General features: G+C 39.6%; 1 long non-coding RNA gene across 1 annotated transcript in view; it reads right to left on the reverse strand.

Annotated features, from left to right (window-relative positions):
* Positions 1-1121: 1121 nt before the first annotated feature.
* Positions 1122-23739, reverse strand: part of LOC146655331 (uncharacterized) — a 30861-nt gene continuing 8243 nt past the window's right edge. Inside the window, exons 2-3 of the long non-coding RNA XR_014914339.1 lie at positions 18469-18567; positions 1122-1423 (exon numbers count right to left, since the gene is read on the reverse strand). This is a non-coding gene — a long non-coding RNA (uncharacterized LOC146655331). The remainder of the gene's footprint in view (positions 1424-18468; positions 18568-23739) is intronic.

The following is a 23739-nucleotide window of genomic DNA, read 5'->3' on the forward strand; positions in this document are numbered from 1 at the left end:
CTTTAGTAAGAGTTGCACCTGAAATGTGTTGGTTGCAGTGGTAAGACACAACTTTTACTTTGGCCAGTGTTCTCTTTTTTTTTTTTTTTTTTTTTTACTTTTTTTTTTTTATAGCTTAGAGAGTAAATGACAAGAGACTGTAGACAGGTTGGCAGTGGCACATCTTCCACTGAAGCAAAATTAGCATAGTTAGTTTTTTGTAAAAGGACAGATACAAAAACTCTTTCAAAACTCTAATCTACAGCTCGTATTTCTCAAAAATGTTGAAAAATATATCGCAGATCATTTCTTCAAGACAAAGGAGACAGAGAGAAGAAAAACAGCACAGGATGGAAAAATAGCCACTCTTAAAAGAAGAAATGGGCGAAAACACAAAGGTATAAAAATTTAATTGAAAAATAAAAACCATGTTATATCATAAAAACATTCTAAATGGGCTTAGTAGGGCTGTGTATGGTGGGAAGCCGCACAATGTACCTAAGGCACTGCAAAGTGTTAACATGAAAAACACATCAGAAAGGGGGGAGGGGGGATGCCAGGCGGCCTGAAGTGTGTGTGTGTGTGTGTGTGTGTGTGTGCATGCATAGAAATGCAGACATGTGGCTGATATGTCCCACTTTGCAATTAGTCTGCATGCTATTGCTGCACGCTCATGAGGTCGGTCACAAGTTTGCATTTAAAGTATTAAGAATTGATTTCGAGATGAAGTGAGATCATTTCAAAGAGCTTACACATGTGGTAACACCATAAAAAGAATTAAATTAGCATCTTCTGAACATTTTTAACTTATAGCTGTACTGTTCTCACCTCTAGTTATGGTGGAGGGTGCGGTCCAAGCTATCTGTGGAGCATTAAAGGTTTGAAGTGAGGTGTTGTTGTTTAACAGGAAAGATATATTATGTGTCAATAATCCTGCAAGCCTTGTTTAAAAATCAGATTAGGATCAAAGGGTGGTTGTCATTTCAAGCTGGTCTGCATTACTTTTATTTCATGGGGTCTTGAAAAGAAAATCAGACTTGGGTGCAGACATAATTGCAAATAATTTATTGTATTAAGTTGATTATAGGATCAGTATCATACAAATGGAACTGATATTAATAATTAAAAGGGTGAAGCAGTGGTTTGGTGATTGTCTCAAAACAAGAATTTCCTGGGTTTGAACCCACTGGCCAGCTGAGGCCTTACTGTATGGAGAATGGGTGCTTGCCCTTCATGGGTTCTCTTCAGGCTTCCTTCAAAGACAGTCCAAAGACATCCACGGTAGGTTAACTGGTGATTCTAAATTGGCCATAGGCTTGAATGGTTGTGTGCCTCCCTGCATTAGCCCTTCAGTAGACTGATGATTTGTCTAAGGTTTACTCTGCTTCCTGCCCTATGACAGCTGGGATGGGCTCCAGCCTCACTGCGACCCTGAATTGGAAACCTGGAAAAAAAATGGATAGATGGATGATGATTAATGTTTGAAAGACTGAAGGTTAGATTACTATACTGCAGAAAAATCTATTTCTTTTTTTTTTTTTAATGCATGACTGAATTTTCCACTATACTTTCTGATTGAATCCGATTAAATGCAATGTTTCTGTGCCAAACAACAGTTGTGCTGATGTGCTTCCCTTTTTGGTTAAGTTGGAAGAAAACTGTTTCAGATGCAATTTTTAATTTCCTGCCTGGTAGAGCGAACAAAGTTGAGACTTGTCAGGCCCATGACAAGTTTAATTGGAGAAAAAAATGCCTCAAGCAAAGTTTTAACATAAAGGTTTGTTTGTGAGGTGTGTGTGTATGTGTGTGTCTTTTATTTTTTTAATAATGAAGGAACAGGGCGTGTTTGTTTTTTGCATATCCTGGATTCCCAGATTCTTCCGCCACAGTGGAATGACTGAAGCAAAGTAAAGACGGAGCAAAACACAGCAAAGAGAAAGGGAAAAACAGTGGAGGAATTAGTGAGTTAAATATCTCAGGGACTTTCCCATCTTTGTCTCCTTAGAGTGTTTACATCAAAACCAGCTAAGCATTAAAGAGTGCAGGAAGCCACAGAGGACTTGCAATCATACAGCAACACTGACAGGAATGCCCTAAAACTATTAGCTCTTCTCTCTCACACCATCACACTTGCGTGCACACACACACACACACGCACACACATCCCTACACACTCTCTAACTCTGTTTGTTTCCCTCTTCTGTGTCTGTCTCACACATACATTTAAACTGCATAATAGAATGCTGGTAACCACAGGCAGATGTGTGCAGGACACATACTGTACTGCAAGTATGCAGATGCGCTCTCTAAAAGTCCTGAAAGGAAACAGTCTGTGGCCTTTTGAGAGTAACTAATGGGCTGTTCAACATTCACTACTGTCAATGCATTTAAGTAAAATATGTCAAACCAATATGAACTCCCGTGACCTCTCATTAAAAGCTTTGACCACAGCTGTTTGGTCACTACTGAGGTCAAATGAAACCTCAACCCTGCATCTAAGCTCACATTACACTGCATCTCATTCAACCCATCACTGTTACAAGACCAAATAGTATCTGAGGATCTGATCCACAACCTGTAGCTAATAGCCACCTCAGCCCGCTCGGCTCCAAGACTCCTAATGGAATGAATAGAGCTGTGGGCTTACTGCCTTTTTGGCCTGAGGCTGTAATCAATTTCCCCCTGTGAGAGGCTAGGCCATGGAGATCTCTGTTTGCAGGGTTAGATAAGAGGAAGCTGAGCAGAGACCTTTAGTTTGGCCTAATGTCAGGTTCACCATCAGATAAACACACTGATTTGATCTTGGTGCTGCAGGGAGGAGATGACTGCTGCTGCACTCAGTGGAATTCTTACTGTGAGAGTGTGTTTTGTCTCTCTGGGGTTTGTGTGTGAGAGTGCACAAATGTGCCGGTGTGATAAAGTGAGCTAGTGTAAAAATGTGTGTGCGATATTTATGAACCAACGTCACTAAAAGCACTGCTGACACTATTATCTAATTCAGTGTTTAGCCAATTAGTATCAACATGAATCACTAATCCTTTGATAATGATCAGAAATCAAGTGTTAATGCTGCACATTTATGGGTCAGTGCTTCTCCACTATCAGTTTGGTGACTTTCTTGACTTTTTAACTATCGATTGTCCAAACATGCAGTTTAACTAAAATTAAGAAAACTGCTACAAGAGCTTGCTAGTGGGACTTTGATGTCAGGTTTCAAAGCAACAAGAGTTAAAGGGGCTTTTTTGCATCCAAAGTGGGGTTGTCTAAGTCAAAATTATGCCAACATATAAACTGTAAATTTTCCATCCATCCTTTCTCTTCCATTTATCTTTATCAGGGTTTTTTGTGATAATTATGCAGATAAGTTAAGTTTATCTAGACTTTTTTTTACATGTTCAATCATAATTTATACACAGTATAAAGTGAGTACTTTGGTTAAATCTGAATCCTTTCACATATATTATATCAGTTTTATTACGTACACAGGAATTCTGTTTAAGCATAGACTGTATATAAACATGAAGATAGCTATGTAGCTGTGACCTATTGAACTGCAAAAGTTCACTCAAAGTGAACCTTTTGATTTCTATTTTACCCATTGCCATCTTGTCTTTTGAGACAGACCTTATGGTATGAAAATGATCAGCTAATGCTAACAAGCTAGGTTCATAAAATCTATGAATGCTCTGAAACCATAAACACCAGGTGCATTTCAGCACACCGATCAATACTGTACTTCCGTTTTTGCTGGCTTTCTCCCGTCTGCTTCTCGTTTTGCCATTTCTCCTGGAAAACTTCTGCAATTTGCAAGACCCTTAAACGTTATTTTAAATAACAAAATTAATATGTTTTTTTTCCAACTCAGTGAAGTTGCCAGACTCTTTATGTGACACAGTCTTGTATTTAATGTGTGGATTCTTGACAAGAGATTTGTGCGGCTGATCTTTGCTCTTACACATAAGTAATTACCCCCTCTCTCTGCTGCTCATTTCAGCTGTCCTTAATGCAAAGAACGAGACTTTAAATAGACACAAGATTAAAAAACAGCAACTTGAGTCATGCTAAACAGGGACTATCAAAACTAGCCTTTTGGCTAATTCTGGCATATGTAGATATTTACATTTAAACGTGTTTTCAAAACTATCAATTCAGGATTCTGCAATCAATAACTCATAATTTAAAAGTCGACACACAATGACACAATGGATTCATCCAACACGATGAGTTGCATTGTAAGGTTAATTAGTGATTCTAAATTGGACATAGATGTGAGGAAAGTGTTTTGATCTGGACAAAATAATCTTAAAGAGCTTTGTGTAGGTCAGTAAGACTAGAAAAGTGAAATTAAATTATACTGTCCAATTGAAATGACATCACACATCAATGATATGATGCATAACAATGAATGAAAACCTCCTGGAATTTTATAATTTCACTGACTTAAATTAGCTGAAGCGAAGAATAATAAGGAGCTTCTAGTAATCTGTTAATACAAAATAATTTATGACAAGAAAAATCCGCTTTTAATTGATTTTTTTTTTCTTGGTCAGGCTATAAAGATGTTGTGTGGACTTTTTTTTCTTTTCCTGTAAATGGACATTTTAACATGATAATCTAAGGACTGACTCACCAACCTAAAGTGGCTATGGAAACAATAGCACTTTTTGGCACTTTTTCTCTGTAGGTTGCCATTTTTCACATGAACAACTAGCAACTCTCACTCATTTATTTATAATTTATGACTTGATAACTTTGATAGTGCAAATAAAATATGTTTTCAGGTGTTTTTACTGTGCAGCTTTTCACAAGTGCTACTAATTGTAAATCTTTTACTGAAGTTTCACGAGTGTCTTAAAGTGTAAACCATGGGTCATGCAAACTGGTAGTCTTTTCTTTTAATACCCTTATCCATCTATCCCAGCATCACCTTCCTGTTTAATTGCCAAAAACACTACAACCACTAAACCCTCAACCTGTTCACATTAGGTGATCTCTGTTTGTACTCGGATAACTCCTCTCTGGTGGCTTCTCAAAAGGAAGGCTGATGAGAGGGTATATTACGGCTGTTAAACAGTTGAGGAGGGCTGGGGGCTTCTGGGAGCCCAAAGAGACAAGAACCTTTATTGGAAATGTAATTTTTGTTTGTCTCCAATTACCTCCCTGCTCATTTGTTTTACAGACACTGTTGTTATAGTGAGGAGAGAGCTCACAGGATTCTCCCTAGGATTGCTCTTTTGAGAGGCTGCAGTTTATTACAAATGGGAAAGCTTTCATTGCAGATTGCACCCGCGCTGCGTATAGATACGTGACCCATCTCAGGCGCACTGGGCTCGGCTTTATAGGGTTGAATTTACTCTCAAAGTGCTCAGACATAAAGTTGGTTATGTGTGTGTGTGGTTTGTGTAGGTTTGTGAGTGTACACACTTGAATTATATGAGTATTGTGTTTATAAATGAGTAACTATAGCAAGAGAGGAAATGTGGGTTTGCTGGCATGAAATTAAAGCAAGAAATGTCTGTTTTTATAGAACACCATGAAATATGTGTGTATAGGCATCCATATGATGTAACAGTCAACTATTATGTTCACTGCACTGGCTTAAATTAAGTTTGCTTGAATTTCCATTCAAAGTCAATATAATATTTTCATGTTAGCCACGATATTTACAACTCCACATCAATGACTCATGCACCATTTCCAAAAAGGTATCAGAAGAACTGATGGTCTTGATTTCAAAATGTTAGATGTCCTATGTGTATATGCACTTGATGTCCACTGCAACATGTTAAAAGAGTAGTTTATGATAACAATAATTTCTCTCATATTTACAGCGGATGTTTGATAAAGGAAAGTGTACTGTACAGTTAAGCACGCTAAGCCAAATTCATGGCAAATACTTGCTATACTGTCCTAGATAAATATAACTGACCCTAGTTAGTTAAAGTGATAATCTTCACTTGTGGTATCCTTCTTTATTATTCCTTTAATAAAGGATTTGTGTTAATATCAGAGAGTGGATCAAAAGAAGTTAGACATAGTGACAGCCATTCACAATGTCTGTCTTTTTTTCTTTTTTAAACCGGACAACAAACAAGCCATATGGTGAGACATGGCTTGTTGTTAGTATTCAGTTCAAAGGTCTGCATCACTGATATAGGCCTGTGTGTGTCCGTGGAACTGGCAGCTAGAAAGGCACTGTCAATGCTGAAAGGTTTGTACAGGTTTTTAGATCAGCATATGCTCCCATGCAGACATCTTTTTCAGGGAAGGTCTTGCATATTTCAGCAAGACAATGCTAACCTGCATATATCTATTACAACCGCATTACTCTGTAGTAGAAGACTGAAGTGGCCTGCAAGCAGTGCAGAGCTTTCTTCAATTGAAATAATCTGGCACATCCTGAAATTAAAAATATGACAAATAAGATCTAGGACTGTTGAGCAGCTAGAATCCTATATCAGATGAGAATAGGACAAAATTCCTATCTCAAAAGATTAGCAACTGGTTGCCTCATTTCCCAGATGTTTACAGACTGTTGTTAAAAGAAGAGGCGATGCTACACAGTGGTAAACATTGCCCTGTTTTAAATAAACTGTCTGCCATCAATATGCCAGTGACTTAAAACATTTTTTACTTAAAAAAAAAGCAGACATAAGCACCAGTTAAAATGAGCGGAATAATTCAAATACAGCATGTTAATATAAATCATTGAATTATTTGTAACTTAAATATTCCAAAAAACAATTTTTTTAAACATTTAAGAATGTAAAGACAAAGGGGCAAAAAGCTTCAAAACTTGTTAAAGAAATCTGATGTAGGAGGTAAAGTAAAAACTAAAATCACCTCTTGTCTCTTCTTTCTTTTCAATAGTAGAAAGCAATTTCTGTTGTCACACTTTTGCATCCCTAACTACATGTTGTTCAGCTAGTAATTACTAACCACTTTGTTATTAGTCGACATCCTTTAATAAGGTTACTGCCCCCTGACCTCCGCCCTTATGAAAGAACTGAGTAGTTGTAGCTACTTGTCTGCGCCGCACTGGGAGATGCCGTTATTGCTCATAGGATGACGATGGGCTGAGGGGGCTGGAGAGGGGCGGGTGGGGCCTGGGGAATAGGTAATTTGATTGGTGCAAAATTAGGGACTTCTCTGTGAAGGCATTATGGGAGAGTTCCTTGTGGGTCATTTTAGCTTCACTTCCTCCATATTTCTCAGCTTGATTAAAAATTGATCGGCAATGGCAATGTGAATATATTATTGGGGCCATTATTCACCCCTGACAGATAATTGGATGGTACACACCACTCTATTTTCTTTGGGGGCAATGCCATCGTTTGTGTGGCTCTGGTCTGTGTGCGTGTGTGTTAATATGCGCGTGTGTGTGTGTGAGCCAGGAAAAGAAGATGGAAGGAAAGAGTGAAGACTGGGTGGCTAGATGGTTTAACTGAAGCCTTTTTTCTTCTTTATTATAAGTCAATATATCACTCTCTCTCTCCTCTCTTCTTTCAAGCCATCACTCCATCCCATTCCAGCTCTCCTGTCACCGTCTATGGCCATATGTGATGGATATGTTATTGAAACATCATGCAAAGCATATAATCGTTTTTCTGGTAATGATTCACAACCTATTCTCATAAAAGTTTGGAATGTGGCCATGAAATACGTTGTTCGATAAAACTAACATGGATTTGGATTTGCTTTTTAGTTTGTGCTTATGCTCCATCTCAAATTCACTTATTACCAAAGATTGAATTTTGCTTTAAAAAGCACTAGAGCTGTGGAAAATATCTGTGAATAAGCCAGTCTGATAGCAGTTAGCTAGCATAGCCGTAGGCACAGATGGATATTGGAATGAGTAAAATGCAGTGTCTGCTCAGTGGCTAATACTATTTGCTATTCGCCCAAGGCTTAGCTTGCTGCCATTTTCACGCCTTCTTAATGTCTTAAACTGCATGAAGACGAGATGGCATGCACAACATGGTATGGACCCGTGCACAGTCTTCTGCCGGGGTATGCTGTCAGCAGAGTGGTCCTTTTTTTATTTTGCAAGCCAAACTTAGATTTGGAAAAAAGTTCCGTGGACACGTAGGTGATATATTTTCTCTTTGCTTTTCTATCACCGAGTTTTTTAATTGTCTGCTCTGTCTTCATAGCTGTCAGTTTCTAATTACCTATCACTCTCCACCTACTATCTTCTTCTGTGTGGAAGCACATTTCCAAGGAATATTTTTCCTTAATACTGAGAACTACAAGAACTACTTGTGAGCTCAGAAACTTGTACCACATCTTAGCGACATGGAAAAAAGCCACATTGGCAGATATCATATTTAATGTGACCTTTTCCTTGTGTTGAATGTTAAAGATGTTTTAGTGATGCTGAACGCTGTTCTCCAGGAAAATAATGTATTAGACTAGATCTTAGTGTCTCGCTTTAGGAGCAAGGAAATTTTTATGTCATGCTATTTAGGAATTGCAGTCTGGCTTATCTCTAAAAGAAAATTAGCAGCAGAGCAATTTGGAGTGAGATTGAAAGAAAGACTCTTGTCGCTACATTGACACTTTTGCTTGTTCGATGTATCCGATGTCGCAGTCGTTACTGGCAGCTATTGCCATTTAACCTAAGTAAATCTTTTTCTACAGCGGCAGTTGAACAACCCCTTTCTCATGTACAAATCAAATTAGCCGCTATGATCTCACTGATGGAAAAGGCCTCTCAGGAAATGGCATGTTTCTGTAACTGTATTTGCTGCCTTGCTTTAGTTAACTTCCCATTCTGTCTTTTCCTACTCTTCCTCTTGTTCCCTTTTAGCATCGAGTCTTTATTGCTCTCTCCCTCTTTTCCTCCACATGGTTCGTTCACTTTTCCTCCCCTCTCCTCTCATAACTTTAAAGTAATGGCACTTTTTCAGAATCACTCCCTAATTCTCTTTCTCTCTCCATCGTTACCACTCCCTCTTTCCTTCCTTGTGGGGGGAAAAACATTGCTCTCCCCTAACAAAGACGCTTCTCCTGAGTGGAAATTACTGGTGGAGATTAATAACGACATTAGGCAGTAATGATGCTGCATCGAATGAAATATTTATTAAAGATCCCTCTGCTAGCAATTAGCATGGCATGTAATCGTTCAGCACAAGAAATCAAGATGATTGTGCCGCAGTCCCCCATCCCCTTATCGCCCTCTTCTCAGACAACCCCCTGTGCAACCTCTCTTCGTGCAACCCCCCCCATCTACCCACCCATCCCCTGCTGCCATCACCGCAAACATTTGCAGCCTCTTCCCCTGACATCTTCTCTCCATGACAACACTAGCTCTGGGAGGTGGTGGAGTGCGTATGTGTGTGATGAGAGGTGGTGGTTGTGGTCTTGGGCATCCAAGTCTTAATTACAGGCACTCTGCCTTAAGCTGGGGAGAATACTCCACCAGGAAATTACATTGTCAAGGATGTACACTTCAGGAATGGCTGTTGATCAGCTCAGGAGGACTCTGAAGTCAGACCGCAGGCGCGTCAAAGTGAGCCGGTGTTTCGTCTTCGTTCCAAATTTCTGCCAAGTTGTCCAAGGCGGGAATAAAGTGAGAGAAAACCTCTTTAATGGATGCTTGTCTTGTGTCTTGGAGTCCATTTACTTCCACTGCCTAAAGGGACAGGTTATCACAACTTGCACAGAAGTTTTTTTGTTTTGTTGTGTGTGTGTGTGTTTTTTTTAACCAGAGCTTTCACTTGGTATAACTTTTTGAAAAACAATGTACTTTGTTTATGCGGCATTCAAATCCTCAGCCCTTTTTGAAGACGATGTGCCATGTAATCAGTTACATTAAAACCATTCCTGCTTCATCTTGTGGTTCCCAGAGGTGATAAAATCACACACTGAATCTTTTCAAGGGTGCTCTGCCCTTGAGGATGCACACCCTTGTTTGTGTTCACACAAGCATGCCTTCATTTTCAAGTCGTCACCAGAGAAGGTCAATGGAGAGAAGGAGGCGTGAAGTGGACGCAGAGGAAAAGCTGGAGGTTGGGTGAATGTGGGTGGGAGGGTGTTTGTTGTTGTTACAGAGGAGGTCAGGGGTCAGATAATCAAAAGTGTCCGTTTATTGGCTACATCATCAAACCTCAAGGAGCTCATCAGTGCAGTCAGTCAGGCGTGTTGCTCTGTTAATCAGCTCTCAAACCAGTGTTTAGCCATGCCGATGCCATCCTCAGAATGACAAGAAAGAGACAGAATCAGTGAAAGACCCCGAGGGGCGGAAGAGGAGGAGGAGGGTGGGGGCAAGAATCGGAGAGTGGGCTAATGTAATAGTAGCTCACTTCACAAACCCTGACAAAGGGTGGCGGAGAGAGACGGATCAATTTGCAATATCGTGAGCTGCGGCCCTCGCAACAAAGGCAGGACATGAAAGCAAGCACATTAAGTGATGCTCTTGTATGAACTTTGGCAATCAATAAGCATCAGGGGCAGAGGGGGGAGGCTGATTGTGTGTGAGGGGGAGAGAGGGAAGAGAGGTGGAACAGAAGGAATGAAAGAGGGTGAAAGAGAGGGATGAGAGAGAACAATGGATGGGAGAGAAAAGGAGTGATGGCTAAAGATAACACTGATATCTAAAGACAGAGTTCTTTGTTTCACAAACTTTGTTACTTTTCCTTACTCATATTGTTAATTAGATGGTTATCTTTAGCCCTTTGATAGATTAGATAAGCCGTTAATTAATCTTTGAATCTAATTAACTGTCTTGCTATTAATAGGTTTGGTCATATTATTGTACCTTTGACTGTCAAAGCATTGAAATGAGGATTTGTAGCCACAGTTCAGGCACAAGGCGCAAAGTGTCTGGGTTCCCTTAACTCTTATACCTTTCTAAAGTTTTTTGACAACAGTCCAAATCCTGTCATTCATAAATAAGTATTCAAAAAATCAGCTCAAACAAGTAGCGATGTACTGATATTTCCTGCTGTGCAATCTTAACATGTTATTTTGCTATAGTCACGTTAATTTGGCTGATGCTCCAATTACAAGTCACGATTTCTTAATATTAACTGTATTCCTTTATTTGTTTTGTACTCTATAACAATACATTCACAGAGAGTACGCAGCAGCGAATTACCATAGTGATACAGTATTTAAGAGCACGTAGAACCTCATCAACAGGATAACCATAAAAGAAGGTACAATGAGAATCTTCCTTCCAGCATAATTTACTCTGTTTCAGCTGAATGCACATCTCTGTCTGGAAACAGCCAGTGCGTATATTTCCTTTGTCCTTTGTATTGACTTAGCTTGTACCCACAAGGATATATTTTTAGTTGCCATGTGGAGACAGAGTTTCCTATAACCTCACTACAAAAGTAATTTCCCTTTGGGACAATAAAATCTACCTTGACCTTGATCTTAAGAATGTGGATGATTGGGGAGGGGGGTTGCTGAAGGAGAGGAAGACAAGGTGGAGGTGAGCGAGGAAGAAAAATGTGAAGCATTTTTAGTCTTTAAAGGAAAAGCAGCGTCCTCAGTCTTCATCAGTGGGAATCGTGCTGAAATCAGGGGTCAGGTAGCAAGGACACCTTGAAAGCTTTATTAATAGAGACGTCCGACTTTCATTCTTAATCTTGCCTGATTTAGAAAATCATGGTAAATTGTCTTTAAAAAGTGACTTTTTTTAAAGCTGGAAGTGAGATGAGTGTAATGTGTGCATGTGTCAGTGTCCTTACATTTACAGCACAGCACCATATATTTAGGGAAATGGGTGTCATTTGCTTAATTGTTCTGCAGTTCACTTTATGGGCCTTGACTAACAAATCGTAATGTTATTTAATGTCATTTATCCAAACTGTCTTTAGCTTAAAAGATCCTCTATGCTGAAATGTACTGCACAGTAGGAACAGAAAGACTTGTGTTGTGTTCAAAAGACATAGATGACAAAAATTTGTGTTGAATATATATATATATATATATATATATATATATATATATATATATATATATATATATATATATATATATATATATATATATATATAAATGATAAAAAAGGTAAAAATAAATAAATAGATAAAAATACCAGATTTGCAATTTGAGAGCTGATGGTGGAAAATGAAGTTTTGTCAACTACCTTTGCAGAGCTGTTTAAGGAAATACAGGGTCACTGTCATTTCCCACCTCACATGTGTGGTGTCGTATCTCAGCCTGCTCAATGGACCTGCGTGTGTGTGTGTCTGCGTGTGTGTGTATGTGTAACTGGACCTGGTCCTGAGCCATTGTGTTAGTGTGACAGAAGCCTTTGCCCACTCTTTGATGCCCCCTCTTGAGCTTTCCAGCATCCTCTATCAAGTGCCTGACTATTTGACAACACACACACACACACACACACACACACACACACACACACACACACACACACACACACACACACACACACACACACACACACACACACACACACACACACACAAATGTGTGAGCATTTCCCTGCTGGGACCAGGGAGCTTCATTTGCATTACGATGGCAGGCAGATTAAGTACATTCCAGTGCACACTAAAGGGACTCAGAACAAAACACACACACACACACACACACACACACACACACACACACACACACACACACACACACACACACACACACGTCTTTGGGCCAGCAAGGCAGCCTTCGAATAAAACTGGTGCCCAGTACAGGGTACCAATCCCATTACTTGCCCCATCCTCTGTTGTCCCCTCCCTCTCGAGAACAAAGAACAGCGACATCGAATGGATCTAAACCTTACCGATTCAGGGCGGGAGGAGGAAGAGAAGAGCTAAGGCATGGGTGGAGAGAGGAAAAAGATGAAAAGAAAGGAGGGTGTCAGGATGGGGCTGGTGTTGGAGAGGGAGAAATAACTCTGACAGGCAGCTAGAGGGACTAAGCTCATTTAGATAAATTGACATCCCCAGCTGAGATAAAACCAATGATGATTTGTACTGTATCTTCAGGGGATAAAAGCCATTCTGTTGGATTTCATAGGGCCCTGGCATCCAGGGATTTCACAGGCCCCGGTGCAGAGCGTTTGTGTGAGTCTCAGCATGGCGAGACAGGCCGCTGGAGAGGGGGAGAAAAGCGACTCCTGCTAGGAGAGGGAAGAAAATTCCCACCATTACTGGGAAATGTCAAACTAATCAAACATGAGGAGGTAAAGAAGGAACCACGAGCAGTGATGCCAAGCTCTCTCTGTTGCTTTCACTGTATTGTCTCTTCATTTTAATGCCAGCCTTCTTTCATGGCAAGAAAACTCAGGCTGGGTAATCTGCTGTAGAAGTGGTGTTAAGGGCTTAAGATTAAGCCATCCCATCTTGGTAGATGGAGGCTCATGATCCACTGTGGTAACCCCTGAAGACAGCGGTCCCACAGACCGGTTTATGTCCGACAATATTTTCACTTTCCTTTCAGGTGTCGTGGATAAATACAACAAAATAAAACCAGTACCTGTACCAAAAAAAGAAGATTTATTCATAACACACGTGAAAAGACCCAGGGAAAAAGAGTTAACGATAAAAACGATAAAAAAGATAACGATAAAAACCCTGAAAACCATGAATTTCACACCTGAGCCTCAACTCTCGTGGCCCAGTACGAAACGACACACGGCTGGTACTGGTCCGTGGCCCAGGTGTTGGGGCTTGCTTCCTAAAGAAACCAGTGAAGGAAAAAACAGGATAATTTTGCTAAATATTAACTTTAAGATTGAAAGAAGGTTCCCCCTTTTCACCAAATATTACCTAAAATCTTTTGTGCATGTATGTAAGTTGCAAAATGTAACTGTAACATATGAGGTACTTTGGTAGTTACCCTTGTTCTGTTGCAAAGTAGCTGCATTGTGAAACAAGAGATTCATGACTAAATAACCAACAACAAAACTAATATTACTATTTTATACTTAAGAGCAGCGGTCCCCCACCCCCGGGCCTCGGACAGGTACCGGTCCGTGAGTCGTTTGGTACTGGGCCGCGAGAGTTGAGGCTCAGGTGTGAAATGTATGGTTTTCAGGGTTTTTATCGGTTTTCAGCGTTATTTTGTTATCGTTTTCATCGTTAACTCTGTTTCCTGGGTCTTTTCACGTGTGTTATGAATAAATCTTATTTTTTTCGGTACCGGTACTGGTTTTATTTTGTTGTATTTATCCACGACACCTTAAAGGCCGGTCCGTGAAAATAATGTCGGGCATAAATCGGTCCGTGGCGCAAAAAAGGTTGGGGACCGCTGTTTAAGAGCATAGGTCAATGCTAAAATTTATTGAGTGCTAATAAGAGATTAAGATGTATTTCAAATCAAACAGTTATGGGAAATATGAAGACAGGCAGGTAGTTTTGGCCTGATTTTAAAAAAATGTGGTGTTACAGTTCAATAACAACAGCTGCTGAATTTGGTGTAAAATTCAGTAGCAACAAAGTTCTGATACAAGTCCTAATACATTAAATAAAAAGTAAATCATAATATCAATAACAAGATTTTCCCCTTTATTCAAAGTCCTCTTACATCCTTTACTTTGAAAAGGTCCTCGGGGTGTATTTGGTTTTGATGGCAATAGTGCTTTACTCATTAATAATAAATACAGTGCGATCCTTCTCTACATTAAAAACTTCTACATTTAGATTTAGATCCCCTCCACTCCCTCGCCATTCGTAGTTTCAGGTAAAGAGCCCTGGGCCTGAAAAATTAAAGAGATGGTAAAACCTCCCCTACAAATTAAAATGTAATTAATGTTGCTACCTTGGATGTACAGTATGAACCTCACTCAAAATATGGGTACACTATAAAGTGGTCCCTTCACAAACCTGCAAGTTAAGTAGAGGTCTGAAACCAGCACACTCCACCTTGCTTGGGGGAAAAAAAAATCAACTCCATTGCATTAGAGCAATTAGACCATCTTGGCCTAAATAATAAACTTAAAACCCCACAGTCTGTGTTCAATATTTCATCTTTTATTCAGGTACTAGGAGTGCTTCTATACTGAATACACTTTCTCCACAGCAAGGCTCTGTAATGCAGGTATTTTTCCTGGGAGGCTTTTAGGGGGGACTTAGGTAAAAGCTATTGGAAAGGCCCTTCCCTGCCCGTTCCTGGGGCTGAATAATGAATCTTTTACCTGCAGCCAGCGTATCCGGCTGGTCAAATGTGAAGGTGAGGTAATGGTAAACGTCAGTTTTTAAGCAAAGAAAACCCCATCCTGTGAGTAAATGCTCATTTGCACAGAAGTTAAATAAACCCAGAATGATTCATTCTTAAGCAGGGAAAGACACAGTGACTTTTGAAAGAAACTGTATGGCCTCATACATGTTACCTCATGGTTTCATCAACTGTTTGCAAAACCAGTCTTGATAAATGACAGAACTGAATTGACAGGCTAGACAAAAGGAAGGCGGTGAAAAACAAGTGATAGGGTTGAACTTACTTTAGACCTACAAGACTATGATCTGTATGCTGTTGCTCGCAGTTAATATGGTAGCCGATTGCAATATTTTGATTGTCTGAAGGTTTCTGTCACAATGTGGGGGACTGCTGTAACCACTGGAATTGTTCAGGTTTAGGCTATGTCCACAGTTCTCAGTTTTTTGTAAACTGAGATTTTCCGGTTTCTTTAAAAAAAAAAAAAATCCTGTCCACACGTGCAATTTTGAAAAAAATATCTCCGTCCACACGTAAATGCAAAAAACGCAACCTCATTTCGGTTGTTAGGTCTTCGATGTGCGGACGAAGTAGCTAACAAAGAGCCAAAAATGAAGTCCTCAACATGCGAAAATTCTCTTGCCATTGTTCCGGAAGAACTGCCTCACTTTCGGCAGTTGTCCCACCCGATCTCATTGTGAGAGCATCTGTGTTGAATGTAGAAGCCATGTCCGAAGTTCACTCTGACACCTCTGTCTAACTGCATGTGTAAATGTAAGCGTGTAAAAACTACACATAGTAAGATTAACAGGAACAGTATTTTGTCTACATCTGCCATTGTAGAAATTAATCTAATGTTAACAATAACATGGCGGACAGCGTGATGTCAATAAAGGCGCACACCCTTGACGTCGCGTGACTAAATCTCTGTTTTCCTCGGCCACACGCAAAAACTGAATTTTCAACAATCTCCACCCTGGCAGAAGTTTTAAAAAATCCCTGTTTTCAGTGATCCAAAATGTTTACATGTGGCCCAAACGCATAGAAAAAGCTGTTTTCAAAAATACCCGTGTACGTGTGGATGTAGCCTTGTAGGTACAGATGAGGTTTCTGGAAGATGACCAGCCATTCAGCAGTGTCATTAAGGATTTAGGATAGAAATCAGCTTTGTGAAATTAGTTATAGAGTAAACCTCAAACTAGCATCCAACAAAAGAAAATCAACAAGCATTCCAAAAGGTGAAGGAAAATGAATCTAACAAAGACATCTTTTCACAGGAACAGTGACCAAGCTAACATGAAACAGTATCTGGGGTTAGCGGTAATTAGCACTGGTGGGTGCCCCGTTAAATTGAATTTAACGACAACACAGCAGTCTTAGTGAGTGTGAACTAATCCAGGACTCTGGAGCATTATGGTTAATGGGCCTGAAAGAAAATGATGGGCTTTCAGAAGCAAAACCAATTAACACAGAGGGGAGATGTCTAGTGCTGAGCTTTCCAAATCTCATAAGAACTTCTGCCCTCGTATTATATAACTGGATTTCTGTTCATTTTGAATAATGAAGGAGGTAGGGAAGCATGACATAATATAGCTATCATAACTCTGAGTCCAATGAAAGAAAAGTGGAATATGTTTCACAGAACAGCGGCAGTGGAAGGCAGACAGTAATGCTTTACTTCTGCAGACTTGAGACCGAGTTTTTATCTAGAAAATTACTTAAAGAGAACCAGGGACCACACAGAGATATTACTTGAAATAATTTTTGACAAATTCTCACTCATGTGTTACAGATTGAAGATGACTAGAAGCCATGGATAACCAAGGACTGGTGCTTATGACCAATGTAATGTATTAAAGTTAAGAACACATGTTCTGTTTAGAAATAGAAAAATTAGGTGAGCATACCTTTTAAGTATTATTTAAAGTATAACCTACTGGGAACCCTAAGCAGACCTGGTATTATTTCCTTTTGGTTTGACTCTAAATCTGATGTTTCACTTATTTTGAAACCTCTCACGGGCCTTTTTCTAGAAGTCCTTCTGTTCTACTCAGTTGGGGAATAGATTTTGAAGTTAACTCATGAATAGTAATGAATCACAACAGTACCTTTTTCAAGTCTGTTGTCTCTCTCATTCAAGTTTCTTTTCCGATTGCCCCAAGACTTGGCCTCAATTCCCTATCTGTCCTGAGGTTCTCTCTCCCACCTGCTGTGCAGAGAAGCAGGCTGGGATTGAAAACACTATCCACACTGTCAGCAGAGTTGTGGCGTCTAACTATGCTCTAAATGGCGTTTTAGAGGTGTCTTTACCCTGACAAGAAGAAAGTCTGGTACAAATCTAAAATTCTTGTTGAGTTTTGGTGTTAAAATGCTGTCAAATCTATGAGGAGCATGTTGGAAATGTAAGTGGAAGAGTTGCAGAGCATATTGGCTGTCAACAGTTTCAGTAAAAAAAGAGCTATTGAATATGTTTCTGAGAGTGAACTACACTGAGGAAATAAGCTTATGTGTGTGATAGAGTGTAGGAGGCTGAAGTCCGGTAAGACTTGGTGAATTTCCGTGGTATTAAGGCCTGTCTAAGCTATATATCAACGTAATTAAAGGCTGGTGTAATGACGCAGGGCCTCGGCAGCATGATTTCTGTCTGATCGCCACGCTGCTTCATTAAGACCACTCAAGCTAACGAGCTGTGGCTGTAATAAAGTCCTCCCCCCGGTCTGCTGGATTGATGAAGGAGCTACCTAAAGTGAGCTGAGCCAAGGCGCTAGATAGAATTAGTAAAGGAAAGGCTTCAGCTAAACTTACTTTGTGACTGTTACTATCCTGGTGATAGGGTCATGGTTCTTTTTGCATTAGGCTGTTCAGTTTTTTTATTTAAATGTAAGTGAACTAAGCCACACCCATTCAAAACAGTTTCATAATTCAGGGTGTGACAGAGGGGGTTCAAGTGAGGCATCTAGCACATTTGGCAGTGACCTACTTTAAAAGGGTGCTAACAGGATCACTTGATGTTTTCTGGTCTGTAACACATGACACAGGGTAGAGCTGCGCATCCTCACTAGCTGTCCTTTTGTCTATGTGTTGCACAGCTTGAATTGGTGTGAATTACAATTAATGCACCACATGAATAAGTGAAATGATCATTATTGTATGAAGCTTATTGCGCACTTAAAGATAATTCTGTTACTATTAGAGGATTATTCGTTACTTCTTTAGTCTTTACTGTAAACCACCTTGGGTTAACGGTAATCTTACAGTCCTTATGTTTCTCAGTCCAATAAATCCACCTGTCCATCACTTTTTCAATGCTTCTACACTGTGGTTTGTGGTGGCAGCGTATTTAACACAATAGCCCAGGCCTACATTTTCTCAGCCATGTCCATCTGCTCCTGGAGGATCCAGAGGTGTTCCCACACTGGTCAGAACGTGTCATCATCCCCTTCAGCCTCTTCTGGAACTGCTCTAGAAACATAATAATTACAAACATTATAGTCCAGCAGCATAAAGCCGGGATTATATTTTCTGTGTCTGTGAGTCCGCTAGGGTGTTTGAGTGATGAAAATTTTGTAATCAAATGGCAAGAATGAGGGTCTGTCCATGAGTCTTTGTGCCTGCCTGTTTTTTGTGGACTCATCCGTGGAGAATTTACATCCTAATGTGTCAACTGTGCATGTGAATTGGGCAGGGGATTTCAGAAAAAGTACCCAGAAATAAGGTTTCCTGCCATCTGCAATGTATATAATGGGTATTATGCCTTAGCCTAAACATCTGGATATATTCAGACAACAATATTTTATAAACCAAAATAAATGTTTAATTAAAAAAGGCACATGTTAGCAATACCTATGTGTGACATAAAGGTCTAAACTTTAACATCTGAACCAAATTTAAGTTGGTTTAGCCTAGTAATGTATCAATTAGACGTCTTTTAGCACTTTAAGCTGGACTCAGGTCTTTTATAGTAGCTTCATAAAGCTAACCTTTCACCTTTCACTTTTCATCAATGTTTAAAATAAAGTGGAAGTTTCAGCAGACCAGATTAATTCCAGAAATTGTCCGTGGATGTGTGGTACTTGTTGGGTAACCAAAACAGAAGTAGTGTGTTACGTCTGGTTTGATTAAAGGGGGTTATTAGATGAAAGCAGAAGACAGCTTGTATTGGGTTATTATATCAGATCATATGTCGGAATTCTTCAGTTATGTTAGCCTAATAAAAATGTCTAATTTCACACGGCGATTTAGCTTCCTGTATTTAATTTTTAATTCCTTGCTGACTCTCAGACTTGCATATTGAATTGTGAAGGATATTTTGTCATATATTTTCAGTAAAGGACAGGCCATTATATATGTATAGTCATTCATGTTATATGGTTTATTTAAAATTATTCCTTCAACAACTCTGGGTTTTGTGTTGTTTATATATCTGTGTGCAGGTGAAAGTCAGACTCCTGTGGAGATAAACCTGTTTTACTTCATTTACAACTGCACCAAATCTTTTCCTTGTAGCTGCCAAAACAGAATTTTTTTTTTCTCTGACTTTGCCTTTTGAGCCTGTTGTATTAGGCTTTGAGTGAATTAAGATCCTCTGTGAACACTGAAATAATTTATGCTTTACTTAACACACTGTATTTCCATCAGGAATGACTACACATAGTATTTCCATTTGGTTGCAGCAGCCTCAGATTCCCCTGGTTTTCCACTGGCTCATTGAAACGGTTGCCTATGATTAGTCACACAATAAGACATTAACCTGTAAATTAAAATTCCTCCATGCAATTTGATGGGTGATTTAATTCCAGCATTGTGCCACCCCTCCCTTCCCTGCATCCTTCCACCCACCCTCCCTCTGCCCATTTCTCCCTGTCCTCATCCTGCAGACATCTACCCCCACACTCTCTTGTTTCTCTCTCTCCTTCTCCATTCGCCGTGGGCTAATCCCATTATGAATTCTTTATATAGCCTTTTCCCTTAATGATCAGTGGGGCCTGCTCCAATCCTGATTACTATTGTACACTTAGCACTACATAAAGCAGGGGATTAATATGCCCCGCTAGGATCGTTGCTATGGATCCACTCGTTGCCTTCCGAGAGATGTTGCTGCTGCTTCAATTGGCCATAAATCGCTCTCCCCAGTGGTTTCCCACGTACCAGACAGGGCACAGAAGAATAGGGGGTGAATCTCTCTCTCTTGTGGTTTCTCTCTCTCTCCCTGGACCTAGACGAAAGTGATCCGCTCTATAATTCATGACCCAGCATTTTCTCTTTCTTCTTCTCTCAAATTTTTTCTCTCTTTCCCAAAGATGCTGCAGTGACGCTCTCCCTGAGTAGCCTTTGCCCAGTAGAACGGTACCGAAGTGCGGGTGGGCATCATACATGAACATGAAAGAGGGGTTTTGAAGATGTAATGTATTCATAAAAGTTCTGTGTGATGTTTAACATGCACGCGGAGGGAGGATGGTGGGTATTAATTGGCTTGGCTGTGTTTCTTTGTTTCATTGAGGAGGTCTGTGCGCACTAACAAGCAACTGCAGTAATAAAGTCCAATAATAACTTTTTTTCCAATGAGAAAAATGGAAATGCCTGTAAAAGATGTGTAGACGGCTTTAATCACAAAAAGCCTGTTTAAAATGTATGATGTAGTGTTTCGAAAAGGCAGATGGTTCGATCTCCAGACATGTGTTCGTTAGATAAAGGTTGCAAATGTTGACTCATATTCCTGAGAGTTTTACTTTCGTGTTGGCAGTTACAGTATTTTGTAAACCTATTTTTAGCCCCCACAGATGAAGTCATCCTGGAGTTAAACTCTTTGTAGGGGAGGAAACAGAGAAACCTGTGAAAGAAGGCAAACTACAAATGGGGAAAACTGAGCAAACTCTTCAAGCTTTTATGGTGTCCTGTTGGCTCCTGTAGTGTTTGAGGAAGACTTCTCTTTTTCATTTGGTTCTAACATATCCCTCCTCTTTCTTCTTTGAAAGTGAGCACTGAAACAAGAATGTAGTTTCAGGCAAGGCTTGGTGAGCTCAGGGGACACCTGCAGAGAAACAGCGAGAAAAACCTCCTTTTGATTCTTGTATCTTCTTAGTTACAGTCTACCCTGTGAGTGTCTTCAGCACAGATCAACAGCATCCTGAGGTTTTCCTTCTCCTGTACTTCGCTGTGAACCTGAGTGGTAAAAATTTGCAAAGCCCCTATGGCATTGGACTGATCTTTATTGTTTTGTGAGAAAACAAATTGCATAATCTGGTTCCATTGTGTTCTTCCTCTAGTTATGTACTTGTACTCATGGCTAAATGATGAAGTACATAATAATATAGAGATGTTGCAAAAACTGTAGTGTGCTTTTTAAAATATTAAAAAAAGATAAAAGGGTAAACAACCCTAAACTTTCACGTTTGAGCTTTACACATATTCTCAAGTGCCTTACTACGTGTTTCTAAAATACTGTAAAGCTAGTTTTTTTACTTAAAGGGTTCACACATGCTCCATATTTCTATTCTTGGTTCTTGGATTATACTAGTGATGAGCTGAAAAAGTTGAAACCTGCCTGAAAATAAAACAGTACTACATATTTAAATGATAGTATGGATTGAAATCTTTGTGACTGTGGAGGCAATTTAAGTACAGTAAACAAATTTTTATCTTTAAGAAACCAGTTAGAGATTATCAGTGTTCCCATCGGTACATTGTGCAGTAATACTTAGGTAGACTGTGGCATTTAAATGATGCTAAATCTGTTCAAAGTTGCTCAAGTATTAGGAGAAAATGACCCCCGAGCTATTACACCAACACCAGTAGCCTGAACTGTTGATACAAGTTAGGATGGATCCATGCTTTCATGTTCTTTACACCAAATTACCATCAGAATGTTGCAGCAGAAATCACGACTGATCAGACCAGGCGATGTTTTTCCAATCTTCTATTGTCCAATTTTGATGAGCAGAATTGTAGCCTCAGTTTCTAGTCCTTAACCAACAGGAGTCTGGTCTTCTGCTGCTGTAGCCCATCTTGTTCCAGGTTAATTGTGTTGTGCATTCAGAGAAGCTTCCTGCATACCTTGGCTGTATTATATATGTTTGGCCTGGTCTGTCTTGGAAAAGACATTTTAATGTAAATGAGACTTTTTACCTAAAAAATAAATGAAGGATAATGAAAATAAGTGGTAATTTGAGTTACTGTTGCCTTCCTGTCTGGGAAACTATATACCATTGGCAAACTAGAATAATTCTGTACAGCTTTGCACAGATTTTTATTCTTTGTGATATAGTATGGAAGGCAAACATCTTGCTTTTTTGCTCAGGTTTCAACTATAAGCCCTCTCTACCAAGACCACAATTCTCAGCATATCAGAATCTAAGTGGTCTAGAGGGAGCTCCTCTTAGAAAGTCTGTAGAAACTCTATGATGGAAAACTTTACAGGTCATGTGTTTTGCACCATGTGTGTGAGTAGTCATCTCCCCCCCCCCCCCCCCCTCTATTTTACCATTTCTTTTCAATCTTAACATTATGTTCGCAAATTTGATATACCCTGTATTTTATGTGTCTTTCATATCTTTATTTCAGCCATGGGTTTACCTTTGCTGGCAACTTCAGCTTCCCTGTCTTCCTCAAACTCTTGTTTTCCTTCTCTCACTGGTAAGATTGGCTTCCATGGTGCGGTGGAGTCACGGTGTGGGGGAATCATTGTAAGGTACATTAGCTTTTGAGCAATAGCCAAAGCAGCAGCTGTGTGTGAGACAGTCTGCCTGCGTGGCTCTGACATGCTGCACAACTTCACATGTTTGAACAAGATAGATGCCAAAGATACAGTAAAAGAGGATGAATATTACTGTAACTATGTGAAAATATAAAGTGATGTAAGAGATTTTGTGACAGCTTTGGATTGCTTTGGCCTTTTGGAATCTCTCCATCCAGAATTTGCTTGTCAGCCAGCAGCATGTGGATAGATTATTTTGTAGCTCTCCCTGTTTAGTTTTGTGTGAAGTGCACATTTCTTTTTTTTCATTTTGAAAGAACTTTTTTGGATGTTTGGATCATTACAGCATGTGCTGGGTTTGTGATTAGCTGATATAAGATGTTGTAATCTTTGAATGATTACTGTTGTTCCTGATCAGCCTTTTCCCTTAAGAAATTGAAAGGACTTATATAACAGATATAATAACAGAATTTAGTTCCAGCTAGTGTGAGATTTGCCATCAAATGGCTTGATATGTCAGATTTCAGGCACCTTGTTCACTTAAAGGAAATAAAAGCCCGGTATAGCTCCTTCTGCTTGCTCCTCATCACTGCAGAGTTGGTCTGAACAGTAAAGGTTATCTGCTAACGAGCTGAGCTAGCCTAGAGACAGCAACAGTTTGAAGTTTTGAAGAGTCTTAATAAGTTAAATTCAAACTCTGTGAGCAAGAACTAGTTCATTATTTAACAACGTGGCTTGAAAAGGGTATGTTGCATAGATTTGAGCATCAGTAAATTCAAAGTGGGCAATACTATTACTTTAATGTTATTGCTTAAGTTGTTTAAGCGTGTATTTTCAATTTTCCACAATATCATATGGTATTCAAGCATTATATGTTAGGAAAATAAACATAGTAAATGGCCTGTTTGTGGGGAAGCTTCAATTTGGCAAAGCACAAGAAC

The sequence above is a fragment of the Rhamphochromis longiceps genome, linkage group LG13 (genome assembly GCF_057381845.1).
Source record: "Rhamphochromis longiceps isolate RC_006_pf linkage group LG13, R_longiceps_female_GT1.1, whole genome shotgun sequence".
Taxonomy (NCBI): Eukaryota; Metazoa; Chordata; class Actinopteri; order Cichliformes; family Cichlidae; genus Rhamphochromis; species Rhamphochromis longiceps.